This window comes from Phoca vitulina, unplaced genomic scaffold (assembly GCF_004348235.1).
Source record: "Phoca vitulina isolate PV1807 unplaced genomic scaffold, GSC_HSeal_1.0 scaffold11, whole genome shotgun sequence".
Lineage (NCBI taxonomy): Eukaryota > Metazoa > Chordata > Mammalia > Carnivora > Phocidae > Phoca > Phoca vitulina.
Window position 1 is genome coordinate 40,195,333 of NW_022589714.1, and position 26,317 is coordinate 40,221,649.

Genomic DNA, 26,317 nt, shown 5'->3' on the forward strand with positions numbered 1-26,317 from the left:
AAGGAAGTGCCATTTTCTTTTTTTTTTTTTTTTAAAGATTTTATTTATTTATTTGACAGAGAGACACAGCAAGAGCGGGAACACAAGTAGGGGGAGTGTGAGAGGGAGAAGCAGGCTTCCCGGGGAGCAGGGAGCCCGATGTGGGGCTCGATCCCAGGACCCTGGGATCATGACCTGAGCCGAAGGCAGACGCTTAACGACTGAGCCACCCAGGCACCCCAGGAAGTGTCATTTTCTAAGATTCATAGGGCAAAAGATTGCGTATCCTCCCATAATAATCTATCTAGTATTAAATAAACCTCCCTCAAACAGGGATTTATGTACTAAACATAAATCTAAAATAATCCCTTGGAGTCCCCAAATCTTTAGCACAGTAATTTATTATATTAATAACAGTTGCGTTCCGTAAAAGTCTAAGTCAAATAGTCTCTGCTACAGTCATGTATGGCTTTGTGAGGGCACCAACACTGGACTTTACAGGAAAGAAAAACTACTCTATAATGTAGGAAAAAAACAGATGCCCTGCCAAAAACGTTTTTATAATTTACTGCATTTTAAGAGTGACTGAACATTTTAATGACTATGGAAAACAATATACAGGAAATGATTGACAAATGATACAAAGAAATGCTGCTATCCTGATTGCTATTAAATATTAAGTAAAATGAAATTGAAACTATCTTTGTGATAAATCACAGTACTTCAGTACATAGAATAATATGTATTAAAAAGATGAGTCAGTTCTCTCTGGTTACACTACTGTTTCAGTTAAAGAATTCTTGTATTTTACTTCCAAATAAAAGGTCAGTTTCTGTTTTAATCATCGATTGCCACATTTATTACTTTCTTCCACTAAAAACGGTCATTTAGGGACTCAGCTCCAACGACACACTGACCTAGGGAGAGGAAGCAATGCCAAGGTTGAAACTAACCACCCATAAAGATGACAACCAAAAACACGTTAGCAAAACTTTTAGGAATAGGAATTAAAAACTAGAAGCACCAAAAGCAAGTCATACTTGCATCCTCTTCATAAAAACAAAATACCTGAATAGTAAACAGAAACTGCGCTGATATTTTTCCCTGACTTTAGTTTTATTCAGAAAAATCTGAAATCTTTTTTTAAATGAAATGGAAATGTATCTAAGTCATTTGTGTTCTTCCTCAGGGAAAGGGGATTTCTTCCAGAGAACATTTTATTTTTCTTTTCTTTTTATTTTTCTTTCTTTATTTTTTAAAAAGATTTTATTTATTTATTTGACAGAGAGATAGAAGAGCACAAGCAGAGGGAATGGCAGAGGGAGAGGGAGAAGCAGGCTCTGCACTGAGCAGGGAACCCGATGCGGGACTCGATCCCAGGACCCTGAGATCATGACCTGAGCCGAAGGCAGACGCTTAACCATCTGAGCCACCCAGGCGCCCCCAGAGAACATTTTAAATGAAGTAAAAGCAAAAACCCTACCAATGTGACTTTTTCTACTTTTGAAAACAACGGGTATTATTATACAGTACCAGTCACAGCAAAGAGTAAAAGGGACAGCTGTTTGCCTTCCCATCCCACAGTCAAGAATTCACTACAAAACAGTGTGGTAATAATTAAGCTATTAAAATAAAAACTAATGAATCTTTCTCTATATTTCCTCAAATATAATAGGACACTATTGCTATCCGTCAGTGTAGTTTGTATGTATTATTGTCCCCATGTATACGACTGCTTTTAAAAGATACTTTGAAGGGGCAGTAGTTTTAAGCAAAAAATATTTATTAGTAATCTGGTTAAAGTTATTATGCAAACTCTTGACTCTCACTGCTCTCTCTCAATGAGTAACATTCAAAATATTTTGGTTTTATGGTATGTTCCAAGAAAAACAAGCCCTATAAAAACAACTAACAATATTAACAAACAAAATTCCATTTTACGAAGTCAACGATGGTACCAAGCAAGAGATGTCCAGGGTCCCCTCTTGTAAAAGTGGACTCACAAGGAAGATGTGTACACAAAAGCAATTATTTAAGGAGAAGAAAATGAGAGAAACATTTTTTAAGCTTAAAAATGATTTAAGGGGCGCTTGGCTGACTTAGTCAGTAGAGCGTGTGACTCTTGATCTCAGGATCCCGAGTTTAAGCTCCATGTTGGGTATGGAGCCTAATTTAAAAAAATAATTAAAAAAACCCAAAATGAAGAAATATTTTTTAAAAATGATGTAAGAAAGAATATGAATATACACGTAGCATATTATTCCAAACAAGATTTCAGTTTCTACAAAAATTTTAAAGTTGAATTAATCTCATCTTTCTATATTCCATTTAAGAGACATAAACTTCAGGGTGCCTGGGTGGCTCAGTCGGTTAAACATCTGCCTTCGGCTCAGGTCATGATCCCAGGGTCCTGGAATCCAGCCCCGCGTTGGGCTCCCTGTTCAGCGGGGAGCCTGCTTCTCCCTCTCCCTCTGCCCCTGCTTATGTTCCCTCTCTCGCTGTCTCTCATCTCTCTGTCAAATAAATAAATAAAATCTTAAAAAAAAAGAGAGAGACATAAACTTCTATCTGGTGTAAAATCTTTTGTAAACCCTAAGAAATGCCATGTGAAGAGAATTTATATTTTTACTTACTCCTATCAAAAGACCATAAGGAACAGAGTTTCAGTTGGAGAAGATGAGAAAGTTCTGGAGAAGGATGGTGGTGAAAGTTGCACAATATTGTGAATGTCTTAATGCCACAGAACTGTACTTAAAATGGCTAAAAGGGAAAACTTTGTTATGAAAAACATTTTTTAAATAAAAACAATAAAAAATAAAGCATATATGAATATTCTTACAAAAAAAAAAAAAGACCATAACTAGTTATAGATCCATGATCAAAAAACCCTTTTATTTCCGGAAAAGCATTCTCCAAGCTGACAATTTTAGGACAGATGCTCACTGAAGTGAGATGAAGGACCCGTGGCTCATCAGTTAAAATTAACCCCAGTAAGCAAAGGGATGAGAGAAGTTGAGGCAGTTTACCCCACAACTCCTGACAGGCACCAGATGTGGCTGTGGGAAGAAATCTCCCAAAGGAAGGAGGAGGGTTCTTGACCCTTTGTGTGCCTTTGGCTGTCTGTGAAGCCTATGGGTCCCTTTGCAGAGTAATATTTCAAGGTCCATAATATATGTAGGATTTTTAAAAATATATTTATTAAAAAATAAAAAATACATTTATAGAACGTATTTAAAAATTGTGATAGGGTTGTATATGTGATTCTTCGTCAATGTGTTCATATACAAGATTTAGTGGTGAGTCTAGTAACTACTGTCATTTAGAAGACAGTAATCTTTCAGATATCTGCAAACGTAAGGGGATAAAAAAAATATTTCTACTAGTAACAAATTCCCAGGCACTGTTTTTTTTTTTTTTTTAAGATTTTATTTATCTATTTGACAGAGAGAGACACAGCGAGAGAGGGAACACAAGCAGGGGGAGTGGGAGAGGGAGAAGCAGGCCTCCCGTGGAGCAGGGAGCCCGATGTGGGGCTCGATCCCAGGACCCTGAGATCATGACCTGAGCTGAAGGCAGATGCTTAACGACTGAGCCACCCAGGCGCCCCTCCCAGGCACTGTTAATACCACTATGGTCTGTGGCCTTCATTCACAGATTTAGGAAATGATAAATTTCACTGGAGTCTAAAGAAAATAACATGCAATTTTTTTCGTATCCAAGTTCATGGTCTACCCTCCCCACAATTCTATCCACAGATCTGTTAGGGGTCAGTCCATAGGGCCCTTGCACATTGCTAGGGCCCAGGGCCGTTGTTCAACATGAGAAGTGAATAAACTCAATCCAATAACAAACAATGGGATTCTAAACATCTGAATATAATCCACAAGCTATTTTTATACTTGCTAAGCACAGACTGGTTATTTCTAAACACTGTTTGGTGTAATTTTTGCAAAGCAAAGATGCTGAAGGTGCTGCCAGATACACAGGATGGTAGCAGTAAGCTGTTGATTCAACAGTGCAGAAAGGACACTCTTCAGTATCATCAAAGTTATCAAAAAACTCCTGGGTAAGAAAGATCAAGTAAAGCTAATATTTTGTATGCTCAGTGGAGAATAACAGAAATACATTTTACAACTTAAAAAGCCTAAAACTGCAGTGGAAAAGCTCATCAAATTCTCAGCCTTGGACCAGAGTGAGACACAAAGGCAAATTTCATCTGATAAATATGTAACAATCTTCTGGAAAGCTTAGTCAAAATTCACATCTTCATTCTCCCAAACATCCAAAGTGGAAGACAGGTACATAAATAAATCACATACTTTTCTAGTTTTTATATGAGTGCTTGGAACTGAATGACATCTGAATTAACACCTTTTTCTATACTCACTTCTGGGCTATCCAGCTATAGATTACTGAACCCTTAAATAAGGGAATCAGGTAACTTACAGACAGCCTTTAGTGGTCTAAGAATAAAAGACTAAATTTACTTTTAAGGACAACTCACTATGGTTAATAATAATAATAATAATAATTTTAATAATTGTCCTTAAATAATAAAATAATAATAATTTATTATTATTATTATTTACTTAAAACCACATCATTCTCAGGTGCCTGGGTGGCTCAGGCAGTTAAGCGTCTGCCTTCGGCTCGGGTCATGATCCCAGGGTCCTGGGATCGAGCCCCGCATCGGGCTCCCTGCTCAGCGGGAGCCTGTTTCTCTCTCTGCCTCTCCCCCTGCTTGTGTGCTCTCTCTCTGTCAAATATGAAATAAAATATTAAACAAAACAAAACAAAACAAAACCACATCATTCTCAAGGTGGCAGTCACATGTGCAAGAACTGAATGTTAGGAGAAACTGTCTAATGATTTAGAACCCAGTTCCATCTTCTGAGATATCTGTGCCTACAACACAACCCTTTTCCTCAGGAAAGAGATAAAAACTTTTCATTTAGGTTGACCATATCTTATATCACTTCTGGGTCATTTAAAATAGGACAGGCCCATCCAAATAGACATTTTTCCAAAGAAAACATACAGCTTGCCAACAGACACATGAAAAGATCCTCAACATCACTGATCATCAGGCAAATGCAAATCATAATCACAATGAGGTATCACTTCGAACCAGCCAGAATGGCTAGTATAAAAACAGACAAGAAATAACAAGTGTTGGCAAGGTGGGGAAAAGGGAACTCTCACGAACTGTTTGTAGGAATGTGAACTGGTACAACCACTACAGAAAACAGTACAGAGGTTCCTCAAAAAAGTAAAAATAGAGATACCATACAACCCACTACCCAAAGAAAATGAGAACACACCTATGTTTATTGCAGCATTATCTGCAATAACCAAGATACGGAAGCAATCTAAATGCTCACTGATAGATGAATGACGATGTGATATATAAACACACACACACATGTGCGCACGCATGCACACTTGACAATATTACTGAGATCTTGCCATTTGTGACAACAACATGGATGAACCCAGAAGGTAGTATGCTAAGTAACGTCAGACAAAGAAAAATACCATATGATTTCACTTATATGTGGAATCTAAAAAAGCAAACGAATAAACAAAAAACCAGCAACAGACCCATAAATACGGAGAACAAACTGGTGGGTGCCAGAGGGGCGTGAGTGGGGGGGATGGGCAAGATGGGTGAAGGGAAGTGGGAGATACAGGAATAAGTCTCGGGAGTAAAAGGTACAGCATCAGGAATACAGTCAGTGGGATTGTAATAGTGTTGGCTGGTGATGAATGGTAGCTACGCTTGTGATGAACACAGCATAATGAATAGAGTTGTTGAATCACTGTGTTGTACACCTGAAACTAATGCAACACTGTCAGTTATACTTTAGTAAAAAAAGATAGGACAGAACCACAGCTCCATTCTTGCCATTATTCAGGACATTCTTTTGGACAAATTAGAATAATTTTTTCTTGCTTCATTATGTCTTCACAGTCTTGCCTAAAGAACACCCTATTTCCCTCTCTAAATATTTAAGTTCTTAGATTTTGCCTCACTGAGTAAAATTATTTCTCTAGGAAGGTTTGTCATTATTCAACTTTTTCTTAAACTTTTTTTTTTTTTTTAAAGATTTTATTTATTTGAGAGAGAGAATGAGAGAGAGAGAGAGAGCATGGGAAGGGGGAGGGTCAGAGGGAGAAGCAGACTCCCTGCTGGGCAGGGAGTCCGATGCGGGACTCGATCCCGGGACTCCAGGATCATGACCTGAGCCGAAGGCAGTGGCTTAACCAACTGAGCCACCCAGGCGCCCTTTTTCTTAAACTTCTAATAATAGCTTGCAACTTCTGTTAATGATTCTCTTAACATCCATATAATTTTTCTTTAAGAAAGCACATTAATACAGCATGATATATTAAGCAGTACCATTATAATTTATCATACTAATGATAATGAGGCCTGGATTCAATGATTATTTATTTATTAGGTAAGCCTTGTCCTAGAAGGCTAAACAAATATAATATGTCCCAGCTCTCAAGTAGCTGATAATCTTATTAGAAAGGCAAGACCTACATCTGAAATAACTTTCCAAACTACAGAAAGCATTAACAGTATGCATGAAAATAAACATATACTAGTATGGATATTTACAGTAATATTAAGCCCCTTTTACTATTAATTAATATCCCAAGGCACATGAGGTAATAAAACTTGTAATAGCAGGGGCGCCTGGGTGGCTCAGTCAGTTCAATGTCTGCCTTTGGCTCAGGTCATGATCCCAGGGTCCCGGGATTGAGCCTCATGTCAGGCTCCTTGCTCAGCAGGGAGTCTGCTTCTCCCTCTGCTCCTCCCCCACTCGTGCTCTCTCTAGCTTGCTCACTCTCTCAAATAAACAAAATCTTTAAAAAAATTGTAATAGCTAACATTTACTCAGTGCCTTCCCTCTGCCAGGCACATCACACAGTTCTAACCCTTCCAACACAATCCTGGCAGGTATGCACTATTACCCCAATTTTTACAGAGAATGTAAGATGCTTGTCCAACATGGCAGAGTCTGTAAGTAGCAAGACAGAGGTCTGAACTCAAATCTCTAATTCCCAAGCTTGTGCTACTTCTCATCTCTGTGGGTGGAATCATGATTTTTGGAAGGTTTGATTTCTAGAAACGTTTCCCATGCCAAAAGATAGCAATTGAGAATCTTAAAACATTTTCTCCCACAGCAAAAAACCTCACTATCCCATCAATTAAAATTCTACAATTTTAAATCAACTAGTTATATGGTATTTTTGCTGAGAAAAGTGAAGCATATTATTTTAAACTGATCACTATAAAAAGGTATGCATGAGTAGGGAGAAATATATTGGCACTGGCCTGTAGAAAGGAGCTTCGGGAACACGGGCTCAGAGTAGCATTTTACAGTCTTTTCCATGTAGGACTGCAGGTAAAGGAGTTCTTTAAACAAAAAAGGATGGCAGGGTTCCATAATGAAACTACTTTGGAAAATGCTACATATTATATATATTTCTTGGTAATTCATAATGCATATCAGACCTCTTGCTCTTTAAAACTCAGTTTCATATGTTGGCTTTGCCACAGAGCCCTCCTTTCTTCCCCAACTCCACCCCCAACACTTCTAAACTCCTAGGTCTAGAGTAGCTCAGCTGTCCAACAGAAATGTTTCAGTGAGAGCCACATATCTGATTTAAAATTTCCTAGTAGCCAAAACTTTTTAAGTGTAATTAATTTTAATATATTTTATTTAGTCCAGAATATCCAAACAATATTTTGAACTAAATGGAAAATATTAATATAAATATATTAATTTAATATTTTAATATTTATTTAATCATTTCAACATGTAATTAGTATAAACCTAATGAGATAGTTTACATCCTTTTTTTCACACAAAGTCTTTAAAATCTGGTGTGAGCTTTACACTTAGAGCATATCCCAACTGGTGCTAGTCACATTTCAAGTGCTAGTGGCCACGATATTGGATAGTCCAGGCCTAGAGATGTTCACAGAATTTAGTGTCAGTACAACACTGGCTTAGGGTGTCACTTTCCTCTTGTTAGCTCTTATGGATAGCCACAAGGTAGAAATCTTTGAGAATTAAGAACAGCTAAAGTGGGGGCACCTGGGTGGCTCAGTCGTTAAGCGTCTGCCTTCGGCTCAGGTCATGATCCCAGGGTCCTGGGATCGAGCCCCGCATCGGGCTCCCTGCTCGGCGGGAAGCCTGCTTCTCCCTCTCCCACTCCCCCTGCTTGTGTTCCCTCTCTCGCTGTCTCTCTCTCTGTCAAATAAATAAATAAAATCTTTAAAAAAAAAAAAAAAAAAAAGAACAGCTAAAGTGGTATGAATAATATTTACCCTAGTTATTTACATAGGGTTTCCCAGAGGTTTTGTCGTTTTTTTTTACAGAAGGGAATGGAGGGAGGGGAGTTGCCATAACCCTTATTTTCACCAGAATATAACCCTGCCCGCCATACGTACATGTGCAGATTTAGTCTGAAATAAGAAAAAAGTTGATCATTAAATAGATAACCCTAGTCTAGTCACTGGACTGAAATAATCCTAATCTAAGAAACAAAGTTAATGTTACATGCCTGTCACATATTTAAATACTTTAATATATGTTTCTAAAAATAAGTTATTTCTGGCTCAATGGGTAGAGCATGTGACTCTTGATCTCTGGGGTTGTGAGTTTAAGCCCCACTTAGAGCTTACTAAAAAAATAAAGTAAAATAAAAATAAGTTATCTCTTTCTGTTTGTGCAAAATGACCATAATTATTCCATGGGGGAAAAATCCAAAAATAAATTATTTGAAAATAAAAGCAAGCAAATGATTTGTTAAAAAGAAACTAAAGCTGATGCTGAGAGCTTCTGGATCAGTATCCTCACAGAAGCCTCACATCTGACTCATATCTCCATTTTTATAAACCAGGACCGAAGACTTCCTCTTAGCCAGTGGTTCTCAACCACCTGGGGGCTTGTTAAAAATGCAAATTCTCAGGCCCATCCCAGACCTACTGGATCGGGAACTCAGGGAGTGTCAAACAAGCTGTCCGCGTAATTCTGATGTGTACTCAAGTTTGAGAACCACTAGATCAACACAGAACTAGTACTTAACCATCTCTTTAACTCTAAAAGCTGTCTATTTTTTTAGTTTTTTGGGTTTTTTTCTGATGGAGGGTCTTGGGAATATGTGTGTGTGTGTGTGTGTGTGTGTGTGTGTGTGTAAAAAGTACACATAATATAAAATCTACCATCTTAACTATTTTTTTAAAAGATTTTAATTTATTTGAGAGAGAGAGACGGAGCAAGCATGAGGGAGGAGGGGGGGAGGGGCAGAGGGAGAGGGAGAAGCATACTCCCCGATGACCAGGGAGCCTGACGTGGGACTCAATCCCAGGACCCTGGGATCATGACCTGAACCGAAGGCAGACGCTTAACTAAGTCACCCAGGCGCCTGCACCTTAACTATTTTTAAGTGTACAGTTCAGTGGTATTAAGTACATTCACATTGTTGTGCAACTGTCTCCACCATCCATCTCCAGAAGTCTTCATCTGGAAAATCTGAAACTCTGTACACATTCAACACTAATTCTCCATTCCGCTCTTCCCCCGGCCCCTGGCAACCACCACTGTACTTTCTGTCTCTATGAATCTGACTCCTCTAGGTACCTCATATAAATGGAATCTAGAAATAGAATCTAGTTTCACTCAATCCCTATGACCACAGAAAGTTTGGAAAGTACAGACGTGTAAAAAGAGGAAAATGAAGATCACTTATGATTCCACTGCCTAGAGGTGACTGCTATGGACTGAACTGTGCCCCTCCCAAAGCTCATGTTTGAAACCCTATCCCCCAGTATGACTGGATTTGTAGACAGGGTCTTTAGGAGGTAATTGCGGTTAAATGAGGTCATAATGGCAGGGCCCTAATAGGATAAGGCTGGTGCTTTTTTTTTTTTTTTTAAGAGAGGGAGGGAGAGGGATGCCTGGGTGGCTCAGTTGGTTGAACGTCTGCCTTCGGCACAGGTCATGATCCCGGGGTCCTGGGATCGAGCCCCACATCGGGGCTCCCTGCTCAGCGGGGAGCCTGCTTCTCCATCTCCCTCTGCCTGCAGCTCCCCCTGCTTATGCTCCCTCTCTCTGTGTCAAATAAATAAAATCTTAAAAAAAAAAAAGAGAGGGAGGGAGAGGAGGTCGCGGGGGAGGGGCTGAGGGAGAAAGAGAGAATCTTAAGCAGACTTCCTGCTGAGTGCGGAGCCCAACACGGGGCTCGATCCCAGGACCCTAAGATCATCACCTGAGCCGAAATCAAGAATCAGACGCTTAACTGACGGAGCCACCCAGGCGCCCCAAGGCTGGTGCTTTTATAAGAGGAAGAGACACCAGCACTCACATGAGGACACAGGGAGAAAACAGCTGTCTGCAAACGAGGAAGAAGGCCCTGCCCAGCAACCAAATTGGCTAGGACCTGGATCTTGGACTACCCAGCCTCTAGAACTGGGAGAACATAAATTTCGGTTATTTAAGCCACCCGTAAGTCTATGCTATTTTGTTATGGCATCTTGAGCTGATACCATGGAACATGCTTTTTTAGTCTTTTTCTTTACTACATTTTTACATGTAAGGTATATTTTTATATGTAAATGAAATAAAAGCCCATATGCTTTTTTTCACTTTCTCAGCATTTTCTAAATCTGTGTTCTGCAGAATAGCATTCAGCAGGACCTTAACTTTTGGCAACTGGGTTTTATTTTATTTTTTTTAAGATTTTATTTATTTATTTGACAGAGAGAGACACAGCGAGAGAGGGAACACAAGCAGGGGGAGTGGGAGAGGGAGAAGCAGGCTTCCCACGGAGCAGGGAGCCCAATGTGGGGCTCGATCCCAGGACCCTGGGATCATGACCCAAGCCGAAGGCAGACGCTTAACGACTGAGCCACCCAGGCGCCCTGAAAACTGGGTTTTAAAGTGACATCAGGTTTCTGCTGCTAAATTTCTCAGAGACTTTTCTGCACTAAACTGGGAATACCAAGATGGGAATCTGTTAGATTTGATCTCTAAGTGTTTCAGGTAAACTCTGCATTACATCCCCTGCTGTTCTGTTAAAAGTACACTACTGGACAACTAATAGGAATTTCAAGGAGCAATGCCCAGTCTTAGAAGGAAATACTGGCTGACAGGAATAATTCACTTTAGACAAAAAGTCCATTTCATTTCCTAAAGGAACCATTCATTCACTGTTAGTAGACACGTGCAATGAAACACTGCTTTAATGTTACTTTTTATAGCAATAATAATTTTCAACAGCAGTGATAGCTGAGACCCACGTGGGTCAGGCACTATGTAAATCTTTATATGCATGATCTCACTTGACCCTTACAAACTGCCTCAGAATGGTAAATTCTCAATCCAGAGGGAGAAACTGGGCACATTCCCTCAGGGAGGTTATGTAATTTACTCAAAGACAGCACAGAAATGAAAAGAGCAAGGGGTGGAACCCCGATCTGTCTGGTTCCAAAGCTATTATTAACTACAGTGCTTCCTTCTAAGTCGCATCACTGCCCTGTTTGAAAACTTTTATGATTTTTTAACATGTAAGAGAAAAAAACTTCATATACTTTGACTTTGCATTTAGTGCATTTCACAAACTGATCCCAAAGTCCCTTCCCAGCCTGCCTTTTTCCCCCCTCTTACTTTTCTCCTTTTACAAACTTCTCATTCCATCAAAGAGCTTTCCTCACTGTCCTGCCCCTTTCTTACACTTCTCACCTATTTTGGTTCTTGCCCACCTAAATTCCTCTGCTTATGCCATCTTTTCATGGTCAACAAATTCTTCCAGGCTCCAGTTCAAATTCCATCTCCTATATGTAACCCTTGACCGCTCACTCTCTTATGCTCCACAGCCAGCAAGAACGCCTCTTGGCTCCACTTCCAAAATAGATCCAGAATCCCACCACGTACCACCGCCACTGCCATCTTCCTCATCCAAGCCATCACCATATCCCACCTGGTCTCTCTGCTTCCATTCTTTTACCCCCTGCAATCTATTCTCATCCCAACCTCCTGAGTAATCCCTTTAAAACATAAGCCAAGGGGCCCTTGGGTGGTACAGACCATTAAGTGTCCGACTCTTGGTTTTGGCTCAGGTCATGATCTCAGGATCGTGGGATCAGGCTCCGCATCAGGCTCCGAGCTCAGTGCAGAGTCCACTAAGGTTTCTCTATCTCCCTCTCCCTTTGCCCCAACCCATGCTCGTGTGCACTCTCTCTCTAAAATAAATAAATCTTTAAAAAACAATAAAATAAAACATAAGCCAAAATCCTCCAACGAATCCCCACTTTCTTCACTGTAAAAAACAAAGTCCTTTTCTACGCTCAACCGTGAATACCTGCAATGCTCTCTCTGCCCCCCAACCCCTCTGCCCTCCCTCTGATTCTATCCCTTGCTGACTTGCCATGCCCTGAATTCACCAGGGATGCTCATGTCTCAGGCCCTTTGCACTGGCTGCTCTCTGTCTGGAATGCTGTTCCTTCGGCTATCCCCAGGCTTGCCCCTTACTTCAAGTCTGCTCAGATGATCCATGACCTACCATGACCACTTTCCCATTCCCCAGCACTCTACATTTTCCTTATCTTGCCTTATTTTCTCTCTTATAACTTACTACAGTGTTTACCTGGGTTTATTGTCTGTCTTCCCATGAGAGCAGGGCCTTGGTCTTTTGTTCACTGAGGGATCTGGGAGCCCAGAATGGCACCTGGCCCAAATTAGGTGCTCAATAATTGCTGAATGAATGAATGCGTGGATGCTCTCACACACTTCAAAGGCTCTCTTTTGCTCTCACTTGTACCACTCACTTGGCACTTACCATACACTGTTGTGTCTTTTGTGTGCACCTACTCTTCACCTAGCTAGATTATGTGTTCCTATAACCTCTAAGTGCCCTGTACAAAATTAGCATTTAACAAATATTTGATGATGAATTATCAGTGCAGTGCCTTTTTCTTTCAGAGTAGATACAGGAATATTTTTTCAAAAGATTCTTTTTTGACATTCCATTTAGAAAAGAAACATTCTGGAAAGCAGTATAAGAAAAAGGATATAAGTATTTTATACGCACACACACACACACTATAACAAATCCATGTCATGCTCTGAAAGGAAAATATTTGCTTTGTGACTTTCACAGCATCTTATAACCTGAAGACACTGAAGACATTCTTGAGAGTCAAGCTCAAGGTAATGTTTTCATAGTTAGGCAATATGAAACACAGAATATATTTTAAATGAGAATTATGAGTTGGGAAATTATGTAACGTGACAAAAATAAAAGGTTAATGTCAAATAGGTTTTATGTCATTTTTTGATCTAATCATAGAAAGTTCTAGCTGGGGAGTATTTAACTGTAATGAAGAAAATGTATTCTATAAAATAATTTATCTAAATTTATATTATTTAGAGGTATTTAGAGAACTGAAGTATTCACTTCCATGAACACTTGAGCCTCCTCTCAACATCGTGCATGTTGTGTTGCATACCCAACATGTGTGTTTCTGAAAACCAGTTGAGACAACTTTGTAACATTAGCTGCAGACCTCTTCCTCATCTTGACTGCAGCACCGGCACAATTCCCTCTGTGAGGGTGGGCGCGGAAGCTCTGTAAACAGACTCCTGCACCATGTATGGTAATTTCTTAATTGATTATATGTCTAATTTAACTGTAAAACTTGAACATGGCTGTGCAAATGAAAAAAGGCATATACATTAATACATTAGTACTTGGAAGATACCATCAAAAAGATAAACAAATTTTCTATGGGTGCACTAGGTGTTTCACATGGCATAATGTCAACTTTACATATCTAAGTATGTGAAGGTCCTCCCCACCCCCTCTTTTTCCAAACAGCATGGTTACCCAAATTTCATTTCTCTTTGTATTACTCTTTTTTTTTTTTAAGATTTTATTTATTTATTTTACAGAGAGAGACACAGCGAGAGAGGGAACACAAGCAGGGGGAGTGGGAGTGGGAGAAGCAGGCTTCCTGCTGAGCAGGGAGCCCGATGCGGGGCTTGATCCCAGAACTCTGGGATCATGACATGAGCTGAAGGCAGTCGCTTAACGACTGAGCCACCCAGGCGCCACTCTCTTTGTACTATTCTTAACAATTTCTTTCAGGTTGTTTTATCTACACGATATATGCTATAACAGAAAATAACAAGGATATCATGTGCCATATAAAGTCAGATGAGTAAGTAAAACAGTTTTAAAATTTGAAAATAAAACCATCTTGAGGTCTATGGATAGAAGCAGCTCCAAACATATCGAGTTGTAAATATTCATCTTTTAAGTGTGATCACACCTAGAAAAAAGGGGTTGGGCTCCCATTTATCTCTCCAATCCTGAGATTCTTACATATCTGGAGAATCAGAATACAAATAGGAAGAATAAAGTGACCTATTTCTTTTTTTTTTTTTTAAAGATTTTATTTATCTATTTGACAGAGAGGGACACAGTGAGAGAGGGAATACAAGCAGGGGGAATGGGAGAGGGAGAAGCAGGCTCCCCGCTGAGCAGGGAGCCCCGATGCGGGGCTCGATCCCAGGACCCTGGGATCATGACCTGAGCCGAAGGCAGACGCCTAACGACAGCCACCCAGGCACCCCTAAAGTGACCTATTTCTAAATATATTTCTTTGCACTTCTAGGAAATGCCAGAGTTAAATCTAAATATAGCAGCATTCATTTTTATTTTAAATCCTAGAAGAAATACTTCCAAATCAAAACCACACAAAAATAACTTTCATGGGGCGCCTGGGTGGCTCAGTCGTTAAGCGTCTGCCTTCAGCTCAGGTCATGGTCCCAGGGTCCTGGGCTCGAGCCCCGCATCGGGCTCCCTGCTCAGCGGGAAGACTGCTTCTCCCTCTCCCACTCCCCCTGCCTGTGTTCCCTCTGTCGCTGTGTCTCTTTCTGTCAAATACATAAAATCCTTAAAAAAAAAAAAAATAACTTTTACTCTCAGTAATCAGGAGAAAAAAAAATCTGATTTTTTTTGTGTGTGTGGATAATAGTCTCTATATAGAAAGAGTTACTTCTAAATTTTAAGACATTTCTCCACATTAAAAAAATATGTATCTAGTATTCTACTTCTTAGGTTATTTCCAGTTAAAAAACTAAAATTTACTCTAGAAAACTTTCTTTGATGTGAATTCTAACTTTGTATGTAACAAACGTGTTTGCCAAACACAAAGATTTTAAATTTAATCTCTCAAAATGGCATCCAGGTTTCTCCAGTTCTACTGTTTATTGAGAAATGTTTTTTTAAAAAATATTTTATTTTGGGGGCGCCTGGGTGGCTCAGTCGTTAAGCATCTGCCTTCAGCTCAGGTCATGATCTCAGGGTCCTGGGATCGGGCCCTGCATCGGGCTCCCTGCTCCACAGGAAGCCTGCTTCTCCCTCTCCCGCTCCCCCCCTTCTTGTGTTCCCTCTCTTGCTGTCTCTCTGTCAAATAAATAAAATCTTAAAAAAAAAAAAAAAATAAATAAATATTTTAAGTAATTCTACGCCCAGTGTGGGGCTTGAACTCATGACCCCGAGATCAAAAGTCACATACTCTACTGACTGAGCCAGCCAGGCGCCCTGAGAAATGATTTTTGAAAAAAATAAATTATAAACTACCCTAATTTATTTTATATTCATAAAACTATCAGTTATACTGCGCTGAAACTAAACTTATTCAACAACTATGACTTTTTTTTAAATTCAGGGGAAATGCTTAGGGCTTTAAAACTTATTGCTAAAAATATACTGATGGGAGTGGCCCTAACACTGTAAAAAATTTCCTAGGAGCACTAAACTATTCTAAAATAAAAATTTAACCATGAAACCAGATAAGCTGATTTACTTTTAAAAAATTGCAACAGGAGTCAAGGCTGAAATATGCTGCAAGCAACTTTTAAGGATGGTGGATTCTGATACATACAATAGCAGTCTTCTTACTCCTTAGTTATGGTCAAAATATTTACAGTCCGCGTAACAAATTTTGAAATTCTCTCTGACGTGACACTTACCACAAGATTTTGAAATTCTTCATCTCTCTAACCGAGGCTTCCCACTAATACGTAGTGCTAACACGCTGGTTCTCATTGGGCGAGGCGGACAATTGTAGTTAGTGCTTGCAGCCTGGCATGAAGAACTACCTCAGACTGTTGGGTGAGCCGCATGAGGCTCAGGGGCTGCCCTGGTGAACTCAGATCTACAGTGAGAATGTTTCATGATCTTTTACTACTGTGGCCTCTCAGGGCTAAGCTTTCTTGTACAGTCAAAAAGAAAAAAAAATAATTACTTTTGACATGTTATCTTACTGGTCACACTCAAATACCCCTTACATTCTATCTACAGTACGGCCTCTTTACAAGAACAATTCCTTCAAGTGAATCACACTTTGAGCCTTTTAAGTACTTTCTCCCCCAAATCTGTACTTCTAATTACTGTGCTTACGTTGACATTCTAAGCAATGGAACAACTTGAGCTGTACCGTATCATCTTTAATTTAGGTCCTAAGTGTTCTTTTCTGATTAGGATTTTTTTTTAAGTGAAAGATATGATTCATAATCTCTGATTGCTACCAAATATAGAGCTAAAATGGTCCCCATGTTTGACTCACCATACTATGCAAATAAAAACTGAATTATCTGCAGAAGGAGAATAACTGCTTTGACCTAGAATTTAACTATCACCAGAAGAGACTCTTGGGTTGTTTTAATCACAATTTTTACTTATCCATAAAAACACTACTTTTCCCTATTCTTCCTATTGAAATAATGGTCATCCAATTATAAGATATTAAAATGTTCAGTAGGCAGTCATCTGTAGATTAAGTTTATACACAGGCTTAATACCAATGGCAAAATGTATGATGAACGGATCTACAGTATATATTAAGATCCCGGCTCTGACCCTTAGTAAAGCAACCCTGGGTAAGTTATTTATCCTCGGTAAACCTGTTTCACTATCTATAAAACAGAGACAAAATCTACTTCCAGGGTTATTTATGAGAATTTAATAATATTAAACACCCATTAGGGCCTGAAATAATGTTAAGGTTTAACAAATATTTTTTCTCTTTCCCTCCATTTTCTTCCTTGTAAAAATGTTTCAATTACAGGTCAGGACATACATAAAACATAATTTCTGATGATACAAGGAAGCATCCTGGATTTTGGTTCAACTGAGATAAGCCTTTCCTAAAAAGACAATACTTTTCATACTTCATTCCCTCACATTCTCACATACAGGGTTTTTATTTCAGGTAATATAAGTGTTTAATGTGTTTGCAAGACAGCCAAAGAACCCACAAAACCAGAAAATGTTCCACTTTACAACTTTATTAAGAAGAAATTTATCATTTAGTCACAACCAGATAAAGTCGATGAGGATTAAGAGGAAGGGGAACCTGGGTTTAAGACCTGGTACAGTGAGGTCTCAGGATCTTTTCCTGAGCACAAGCACAAAGGAGGTAAGAAAAAAGGAGATCAAAGCCCCCAGCTGCTTCTCCCCAAAACCTCTTTCTTCCACTTTCCTATACAAACATGGGTACCACCCTCTGAGCTCTCCTGAACTGCACTACAAATGGGCAAGCCATCCCCAGCAGAGCCACAGCCTGGGCTCCTACGCCCACGAAGTGAGGTACCATATACAAGGTTTCCATTGTAGGGCCTTCCTTTAAAGTCCACATCCCATTCCTTTACTGTCAGCACTGCCACTTCCCCACACTCATTTAACAACCCCTCCTTTTCTGCCAGCCCCCTCACTTACTGTATTTTCCACTTCTACTCTAGAACATTACGGACCACAGAACCATGCCCTGCAGATGGATCTGGTACGTTACTTAATTCACGTTGCCTCATGACAGCCAAGTACCATTTCTTTTGTCCATTTTCCCCCACATCTGATACACTCCACAAATTTACTCCCCTCTCCTTAAACTCAAAGCCTTTTGCCTCTGCCCCTGACAGATGACCTTGCTATCTTCTCAGTAAAGACCACAGACATCTATTTTGAATCCTATCATCTACCCTGTTCTCCTTTTCTCTAATTTCATATTACTGTTACTCCATAGGCAAGTTGGGGAACAGAGGACCTTATGAAAAGGTCCATGACCTCACTCAGAGGCAAGAATGCAGACAGGGAGGTTGAGGGGAGTGCTACACACTTCCACTTGGTATTGTTTGAATCTTTAAAAAATTATTTTCCATGGGGCGCCTGGGTAGCTCAGTCCATTTTGGCTCAGATCATGATCTCAGGGTCGTGAGATCCAGCCCCAAGTCAGGCTCAGGCTCTGCGCTCATCTGCTTGAGATTCTTTCCCCCTCCCTTGCCCTTGTGCATATGTGCATGTGCTCTCTCTCAAAACAAATAAAAACTTTTAAAAAATGATTTCCCCAGTACTTATTTTCTTCCACCTTGCCTGTAATCTTTCTCATCACCCACAGAGATCAGAATGTATAAGGCACTGTAGATCTCAACCTATCTGAAAAACCTTTCCCTTTGGTTCCTATCATTTTACTCTACCTGGGTTGTCAAACTAGTCAGCAAATCTTTATTGAGTGCCTGGCTTGTTTTAAATGCTATGCTAAAGGGTCAGAACAAGTCAGAGAACAGGGAAAGAAAAAATATAAGGTTTCTTGGTCCCATTCCAGAATCTCTAGGTGACTGTTCTGCACACACAAGATTGGGACCGTGGTAAGTGGAGATGCTCTCCCTAGCCCCAGGAATTTGATATTTGATTTTTAAAGCTACTTTCTTCCACAGAAAATACAGTACTCTGCAAATTGTCCAAGGCAGCGTGCCAATAACATCTGTACCTGCCACATAATGTTTCGATGTTAACTCATTTTTATTGTGGGTAAAATACCCGATGTACCATCTTTAAGCGTACGGCTCGGTGGCCTTCTGTCCATTCACACTGCGGAGCAGGGCCTGCCACTAGCCGACTCCAGGATTTTTCATCAGCTCACCTTGAGATTCTGTACCCATTAACTCATTTTTTATTAACCAAGAATGATCTTCATGATTAACCTCATGGCCCCCACCCCCATTCCTTTCTCTTGCTTTCCTACCCAGTGAACACTCCAAGGTTCCTTATTTTAATTGCCCCCTGCAACCACCTTCAGGTCCCTATCTTCTCTCTTCTGTCACACCGGGGTTGGCGGGGGAGACTCCAGTCCTGGTCAAACCAATCCCCTGCCTGCTCTTGGCTTCCCTTGTAACAGGTGGATGTCACTGGCAGAAAACCACTCAACTAACTGGATCAACTGGTTTCAAATTCTGACCCGAATGTCTGAATTCACAGCCAGACAGTCCTGTGAGCAGCAATCATACCTCGTTTCCCAGTGACTTACTTCACAGTCCTGCTGTCCAAGGCGAGGAGTCCTTCTCACCTCAAACCATCCCCACCCCTCCTTCCTTAACTGCTGGCCTTGCCTGAGACTTCACTGAGAACACAGAACGTAAAGCCCTGATTTCTACCCCAATTCATACACGTCCTTGCACTGTGCCCGTATTCTCTGCCTTCTCTCCTGCTACTCGGCAAGTTGTCTGGCTCCCACCAAAGGCAAACCCTCTTGTGTTTTGAATAGTTTCTCACCTTCTCCAGAATTCTGCACCTTTGGTAGTCTTACCTCTCTTTGGTGTTAGTCTCCCGCTCCCTATTAGATATTCCCATTAGTCTACTTAAAACGCTCTTCTATTCCCCATCATTTAAAAAGAAGCATGTCTTTGATCCTACCTCCCTCTCCAGCCACTGCTGTGCTGTCGCTCTTCTCACCTTACAGCAAAACTTCCCCAACAAGTGGGCTCCGTTCACCTCATCCCATTCCCCGTGCATTCCAATTTGGCTTCCAACCCCATATGCCACAGAAACTACTTGTCAAACAGTCACCTCCATGTTGCCAAATCCTAGTGGTCACTTCTCTATCCTCAATGTTCTCAGCAGCATTTGGCAGAGACCATTCCCTCGTTCTTGAAAAGAATAATCCACTCTTTCACTTTCATGGGTAAACCTTCTCAGTCTCTTTTGTCCAATCTTGAGCCACTGGAAGTGTTTTATGGTTTGAGGTTAAGGCTTCTAGGATCATAAATGATCTCAACCAGTTCCATGACATACCATCTGTATTGCTAGTGACTCCCACCATTTAAGGCCACTCCGATCAGTCCAATCTGAATTACCCACTGCCTACTTGACATTCCATTTGGATGTCTTGCAAGTATTTAAAAAACACAACAGGTTCCACACGGAGCTCTTATTACCCACCCCTCCCTACCTGTTCTTCCAGTCTTCTCCACCGGCAAATGGCACTGTCAGTCACCAGGGCTTAGGCTAGAACCCTGAAGGCTTCCTTGATTCCTCCCTGTCTCCACAGCCAACCCATTAAGTAAATACTTCTGATTCCACCTCCATAACCTATCTGGATCCCCCCATCCACTTTGCTCCATCCCCCCCACCACTGTATTTGCCTAAGATACCATCAATCTTGAGCCGGCCACTGCACTAGCCCTTCCCTCTCGGCTTCCTTCCTTGCTCCACAGAGCAGCAGTGATCTTTAAAAAAAAAAAAAAACATCACTGCCCTAACGAAAGCCCTACAATAGCTTGTCATTTTGAATAAAATAAAACCCCAAACTCCTGGTACAGCCTCATATAGGAAGCCCCGAAGGATCTCTCAACTTCCATCTCATTCCATTCTCCTCTTGCCTCTCTCTGTTCTAACACCCATGCCCTTCTGGGCCTTCCAGGTCTTTGCATTTGTTCACAGGCTAGCACAGTCCCCAGCTTCTCACATGGCTAGCACAAGCTCAAGTTTCAAGCCTCAGCTCAAATATCACCTCTTCAAAGGGATGCGCCCTGACTCTCACTAGCCAAGACAGCCATTCCCCATACCACGCTCTTTTAGATCTACCAACTTATTAACTTTACAATTTTTCTTAATCTGTAATTATCTTGATTATTGGCATTTAACTTATTTCCTGTCTTCCCCACTATACTATAAATTCCATGAAGGCAGAGATCTTGCCTGTCTTGAATTCCACCAAAGGTTACTTACTTACTTACTTTTACTTACTTACTTACTTTCCTTCCTTACTTACTTTCCTTCCTTCCTTATTTATTTAAAAAGTAACCTTTACACTCAATGAGGGGTTTAAACTCACAACCCCAATATCAAGAGTCGCATGCTCTACTGAGTGAGCCAAACAGGCGCCCCCAATAAAAGCTACTTTAAAATAAAGAACCTATACCTCCTGTTTAAGCAGGTTTAGATTTCCCCTCCTTACAATCTTCATTGGATTTTAGTCAAAGAATATAATTACTTGGGCATTTATCATGAAACACAATGGGAGAAAAAGCACACAGGAGAGTCAAAGCCTAGACCTCCACCTGCCTACTGATCTAGACTGGACACGGACTGCACACAGGTATTCAGTAGCGGTTCCTTTAAAATTTTTCAAATGTGGAAGGAAAGAGAAATGTAGACATATGCAAAGATAATATAATTTTGTCATCTGCATCAAAAATCAAAGTTTTTAACCATTCCCCCATCAATTACTAAACACAATAGTGATTTGAGAACAAAGAAAGGGAAGCACAAAGTAAGTATATATGGTTCTTGCTCCAGAGAAGTTAAAAGATTACATCACTGACTTGGTTCTCTTTTATTTTGGTCAGGTCAGCTATTCATCACCTGCTCTGGATGTTTCTTCCTGACCTTCCGTGTCCTATATGCATACGCTGTTCCTGAAAGGGTCTCATGTTTAGAATAATTTCACCATCTTACTTCCCAAAAGACAAAAGGTACCTTCACAATTGAAAATTCTGAAAAAAAAATCCTTTCTTCCAAGGATTTACCTCTAGATCCCCCCCCCCCCCCCCCCCCCCCGCCCCAGGATCTTTTCTACCCTATTCCTAATTTCTATCTCAATCCTAGATTCAATTCTATTTTTGTTGCACAGCTGTCTGGACTAAACTAGACGGCCCAGCTAGACCTAGATGCCTGCATGTTTTATAACTTCTCAGCAGAATGAGATATACTTTGGCAAATGTAGAGATTTTAGTCTCAGACTAGGTAAACCTTCTTTCTGTAAGAAAATGGTTTCAATAATTTGATAAACAGCAGCTAGAAAAAAATAAAAGAGAGGCTGAGCAATAACTGCTGAAACTCAAAACGATATGGGCCTCAAGTCTCACACTCCAATTCAAAAGAGAGCCAGCAGCACAGTGCATAGTGTAATACAGTGATATTCCAACTCCACATCTGTCACAGTGGAATCACCTGGAGAGCTCTGGAATAAGAGACTCCTACATAGTCAGATTTAGGGGGTGCTGGATGGGCCAGAATTTCAAAATTGGGAGTTGGGGCATCGGAAAGTTGAAAGTCAGAAGCTTAAAACTGAGATTGCCTAACACACTAGATGTTTTGAGGAAGCACACACACACACACACACACACACACACAAACACACAAATTCTACCATTTAAAACGGCAAGACCTAGAACAATTTGTGTATCTGGTTGAACACTAGTTCCTTCTCCAATACTGCAGGACTGATATAAACAGGAGTTAAATAATGCACCAGGCACATACATACAGCAGTGTTCAATATATGGTAGGTCTTATTAAGGGTGTCTAAAACAGCCACTATATGTATTGTGTTTATAAGCACAAGGACACACCTACTGGTGCCACTATGTTACTTTTATCCACTAGAAGTTAACTACTTACTTTCCATCTCTGTGGACTCCTAGAGAGATCAGTTTTAGGAACTTGTTTCCTCCTCCCAATAATCTTTTCAGTAACAATTCAAAACAGTTAAAACCCACACACCTCCTCAAACAGAGCTACAAGAGGACAGATCAATACTTCTATGGGTGGTTTTAAGGAACCACTTCAGGGAGTCAGGGAACTGAGAAGCCTTATTATATTCATGAGAAAGAACAGACACAAAACAGCGGAGGGTTTTTTTTAGAAAAGGAAAGGGAAAAAAGTCTCAGTTTCAAAGCGAGTTTAATTTTTCAGATCAGAGTTCTAACCAACTGTTCTAAGTTGCTACCATTTGGAATAATTAAGATGAAAGCCAACAAGGTGTTTCAAATCACTGGAACCCATAACCTTTCCACAGTTTGACTAGATCAATGTCTCCCCAGGATTGTTTTATAATAAAGCAACTCAAGAAAGAAAACTAAGGTAGGGTGCCTTTGGAGAACCCTGTCACTATAAGGCAGACACTGTCCCCGACTTTTTCTTGCACTTTTGTAACCTGGTTTGACTCTACTCTTGAAAACTAACTGATAGAGGATGAAGGGAAAGCCTCCATGCCCGGCCCCCAGCCAGGTCGGGGAAGACAAAGCCGTCCAGTTTTAGGCCCTAGGAGAGATGACGAGAAGCCCCCTCACCTCCAATTTTGACCGGAGGGGGATGCGGGTTCAGAGGGGAACCCACCCGCTGCAAGGCCCGACCCCTGGCCCACTTCTTCCCTCAAACACGAATGCTAAGGAGCCAGACGCCGCCAGCCCCGGCCCCTTCCCGCTCCGAGCCGGCCGCCTCGTCTTTTGGGTCTGGGGGCCTGGGGAAGACCGAGGCTACGCGGCCCGGGGCTCGGCAGGCGTGCCACGGCCCCGTCCCCACTTACAGAATCCCACACCCTAAGCGTAGCTCCCCGTTGCCCCCGACCTCCCGGCGCCCCGGCCGGCGAAGCGTCCACGAAGGGCGCCGCCCGCGCCGCCAGGGAAGATGGCGCCCGCGGAGCAACTGCGCCACCAGCCCTGGCAACGGGCCAGGCCCAGCGCCATCTTAGTGCCTTCCAGCCGCACCCCCCCCAAGATCCCGCATTCGGGGCGACTCGGGGGGCGCGAACCACGTCGGGCCCGCGAACTCTCGCCCAAAATAGTGCCGCTACGGCCTCTCGTCTCTTCGGCCCGGCCTCGCGGGCCCAGCAAGAGACTCCTGGTTGGGCCGCGGGTCGTCGGCGCCGCGCGAGGGCTCCTCCGGCCCCGGCCGCGCGGTCCTCGGCGGAGCTTGGGAGCCAGGCGGCGAGGCGACGGGGAAGGGCCAGTCCGCCGGCGGGCGCGCGCCGATCACCGGGCCGGACCGGGCCCCGGCGGGGACGGGCGGCCGGCTCCGAGCTCTCGCCGCGGCTGCCCGCAGAAGCGGCGGGAAGGAGGAAGCCAGGATGAAAAAGAAACCCGGTCCCCGCCGCCGCCTCTCTCTCCACCCTCTCCCCTCCCCCTCCCGAGACGCGGGGTCCATTTTGCCGAGAAGAAAGAAAATGCGATTCACACCCAAGAGCTGCCGAGAGAAAAGAAATGAGGGGGGGAAAACCGAGGGGAGGAGATTGGAAAAGCTTATTTTTCTTCCTCGCCCGCCGTCACTCCTGGCCCTACCCTGCCCCCTGCTCGCGGCCTCGCCGCGCCGTCCTCCCCTCGCCGAGCCCCGCTCCCTCCTTCCCGGCTCCCGGCGGCTCCGGGGGGCGGAAAACACACTCACACTCGCGCACACAACTAATTTTAAACCGGCTCAATCAATGAGTCATTAAAAGGCTTCCCTCCCCTCTCCTCCCCACCACCAACCGCCACGCCACCCCCCTTCCCAGGCTCTCCCTCTCCCCGCTCCAGAAATTTGCATCCGCGGAAAAGGAAAAAAAAAAAAAAAAAAAGGCGCCGGGGCCCCCACCCCGCCGAGGCGCCCCCAGCCCGGCCCCGCCGCCCCCTGCCCGCGCCCCCGCCCGAGACACTGAACTTGGTCTTCCCGGGGCCCGGGCGGCGCTGGGAAAGGCATAAACACTCGATTCCCCTTTTCTCCGTGTCCATTAAACATCCACCCACCACCACCATCACCCACCCACAAACCCACCCCCCCCAAAAAAAACACAGCCTTAGCCAATAGCTCTCTGGGCTGAAACCTAATATCCTGGTTTTGGCAACTCGGTGTTTAATTTGCTCCTCTTTCTTTTCTGTCTGTCTGGAGATAGATCTCCAGCCCCCCCTCCCTCGCTTTTCCCCTCCCCGAAGGAAAGAGGCAGAGGAAGGAGGTTGTGTGTGTTTTTTTTTCTCCTTGAAATTTTTATCACAAAATTATAATACACTCAAAGGGAAACTCACCGTCATGAAAAAGCAGTGCCTTGTCAACGGGGTTTCTGCGCCATCGCACCAGGGGCGGCGGCGGCGGCGGCGGCGGCGGGCGCGGGGCGCGGGGCGCGGGCGCGGGAGCTCCCGGCCGAGCGGCGCCGGCCACACGCGCTCCGCTCTCTCTCTCGCTCACCCCCGCGCCGGGCGGCGGGCGCCCGCTCCCCGCGCCCGCCCGGCCTTCATGCTCTGCGCCCGGGCAAACCGCTCGCCTGCTCGTCTACCTCCAAACTTCGGTGCTCGCCTAGCAAAAAATGTGGAGATTAGGATTTTTTTTAATTAAAAAAAAATTTTTTTTTTTTCAAAAATCAAGCTCCCAAGCTGTCAATTCCTGTTTCCTTTGGGATTCTTTTTAACTTCAGAAATGTATTGGTTTATTCAAGAAACAGGTTTATTTGGCTTTTTTTTTTTTTTTTAAGATCTACAAGATGCGTGCTATTCTCTGCAGGCGCCCGGCACACACACACACACACACACACACACACACACTCTCTCTCTCTCTCTCTCTCTTTTTTTCTCTCTCTCTCTCCCCAGTTTTAGCTCGACCGGGGATGGGGGCGCCGGGGGTTAAAAACAAAAAACACAGTATTTGTTTAGAACTCTGATTAGAATCAGTAAATACCTTTTTTGCATATGCTTTTTAAAAAAGTAAAACAACACTTTCGCTTAGTTATTTGGCAAATAACTGATTCATTCTAACTTTTAAATGTACTAGGCTTTCCTTTGCAACACCCTCTCTTTCCATTCCAGAATGCCGGGAAACCTTATCTGTGAAATCTGTAAGTCAGCATTAAAAACAAAACAAAACAAAACAAAACACAACACAACTTTAGCGGCCAAGATGAAGGTGAGGAGCTGATTAAGTCACTCGAAACATCCAATTCCTATTGCCTTCTCTGCCTTCTCTTTACGTAGACATCCTTTATCACCAGCAATATTCCAAATTTGTGAAATTTTCATTATGTGATCCCCATTCTTAAAAAGGGAGCTACCCAATCTTTTAACACTCTTTGGTGCAAGTTTATAATTACCACCCGTTTTTTAATCTCAAATCTCAATTTGTTGAGACGTCTCCATAAACCATCTAGCCCTCAGAGCGTTTATGTAAATGTTAATTATGATAGTGTGGATTGGGAGGGGGTACTTTGTGTCTAGGTTAATTGTATTTACTTTTACTG

At 42.3% G+C, this 26,317-nt stretch overlaps 1 protein-coding gene across 2 annotated transcripts in view; it reads right to left on the reverse strand.

The window, feature by feature from the left end:
- BICRAL (BRD4 interacting chromatin remodeling complex associated protein like) overlaps positions 1-25,172 on the reverse strand; it is a 70,795-nt gene extending 45,623 nt beyond the window's left edge. Inside the window, exon 1 of one of the 2 annotated variants that reach the window (XM_032409812.1) lies at positions 25,116-25,172. The gene's annotated coding sequence lies outside the window, so the exon portion shown is untranslated. The remainder of the gene's footprint in view (positions 1-25,115) is intronic. The other variant, XM_032409810.1, reaches the window with a different exon arrangement.
- Between the last annotated feature and the right edge of the window lie 1,145 nt (positions 25,173-26,317).